Raw genomic sequence first — 2,150 nt, 5'->3', positions numbered from 1 at the left:
CTTGCTTCTGTTGCATGATCCCTAGTGATTTTGGTGTTCCTATCCTTAGTTGCTTCCAATAATTATGTGGAGGAACATGTACCCCCTGAGGTATCTCAGGGATTTCTTGAAGAGGGAATTTCTCATGCTCTCTTGATGTGTAGTCAAATGCTCTTCTACTGAGCTATGGACCCTTGAGATGAATCTCTCCATCTCCCATGACTCAGAGGTGGAAGCTTTTGTCTTCTCTTAGTTTCCTCTTCAGAGTCCTTTCAGGTTCAGGATCAGCTGCAACAAGAATGTTTTTATCCCTGTTTCTACTCATATGAAAAAGAAGTGAACAAAGGGAGTAGTGGAATTCTCTATGTCATAGTATAGAGATTCATTGAGGTGTCAGAAGAAAAGAAGAATAGAGGAAGTAGAAGAAGAAAGGGGATAAGGATTAAGAAGAAGGAATAATCCAAACACAAGGGTAAGGATAGAGGCAGTGATTGGAGATGAAGAGAGGTGAAGAGAAGTGTTAGTAAATAAATAATTAAATAGAAGAAGAGGAGAGATAGATGATTTCAAAAATAATTTTGAAAAAGTAGTTAGTGATTTTCGAAAATTAAAGATAAGATATAATTAAAATTAAAATTTAAAATTCAAATTTTAAAAAGATAAGAAGATAAGAGGTTAGATAAGATATTTGAAATCAAAATTTTGAAAAGATAGAATTTTTGAAAAAGATAAGATAAATGATAAAAAGATTTAATTTTTAATTTTAACTTAGCTAACAAGAAACTACAAGATAAGATTCTAGAACTTAAAGATTGAACCTTTCTTAACAAGAAAGTAACAAACTTCAAATTTTTTAATCAATCACATTACTTGTTAGCTAATTTTCGAAAATATGATGTAAAAGATAAGAAAAAGATTTTGAAAAATATTTTTAAAAAAAATTTCGAAAATTAATAAGAAAAAAGGAAAAGATTTAATTTCTGAAAAAGTTTTGAAAAGATAAGACTTTTAAAATTGAAAATTTGACTTGACTTGTAAGAAACAACTAATTTTTAAAATTTTTTACAAAGTCAACTCAAATTTTCGAAAATTAGGAGAGAAAAAAGGAAAAGATATTTTTTTTATTTTTGAATTTTTTGTATGATGAGAGAGAAAAACACAAAAATGACCCAAAACATGAAAATTTTGGATCAAAACACAAGATGCATGCAAGAACACTATGAATGTCAAGATGAACAACAAGAACACTTTGAAGATCATGATGAACATCAAGAACATAATTTTGAAAAATTTTTTAATGCAAAAAAAAACATGCAAGACACCAAACTTAGAAATCTTTAATGCATGGACACTATGAATGCAAAAATGTATATGAAAAACAACAAAAAACACAAAACAAGAAAACATCAAGATCAAACAAGAAGACTTGTCAAGAACAACTTGAATATCATGAAGAACATGATGAATACATGAATTTTCGAAAAATACAAGAAAAAATTTTTAAAGCATGCAATTGACACCAAACTTAAAAATTGACTCAAGACTCAAATAAGAAACACAAAATATTTTTGGTTTTTTATGATTTTATGATTTTTTTGTATTTTCTTTTATTTTTTTCGAAAATGTTCTTTAGAAAAACAAAAATAATAAAAAAAATATTTTTGAAAGATTTTTGAAAACTTTTTTGAAAAGAAAATTATATAATCTGAGCAACAAGATGAACCTTCAGTTGTCCATACTCGAACAATCCCCAGCAACGGCGCGAAAAACTTGGTGGATGAAATTGTGATTCATATGTTTATGTATTTTGTAAAATTCATTGCTCTTTCTTTCCCTGGCAATGGCGCCAAAAACCTGGTGCCAATACCATGGTTCGCAACTTCGCACAACTAACCAGCAAGTGCACTGGGTCGTCCAAGTAATACCTTACGTGAGTAAGGGTCGATCCCACGGAGATTGTTGGTATGAAGCAAGCTATGGTCATCTTGTAAATCCCAGTCAGGTAGAGTCAAATGTAATTGGATTAGATATTTAAAAGATAAATAAAATAAAAGGATAGAAATACTTATGTAAATTAATAGTGGGAATTTCAGATAAGCGTATGGAGATACTGTGCCCTTTCTTTTTCTACTTTCCTACTTCTTCCTTCAATCCTTCTTACTCCTTTCCAT

This window comes from Arachis duranensis, chromosome 1 (assembly GCF_000817695.3).
Source record: "Arachis duranensis cultivar V14167 chromosome 1, aradu.V14167.gnm2.J7QH, whole genome shotgun sequence".
NCBI lineage: Eukaryota > Viridiplantae > Streptophyta > Magnoliopsida > Fabales > Fabaceae > Arachis > Arachis duranensis.
Note: the sequence above shows the minus strand (reverse complement) of the source record.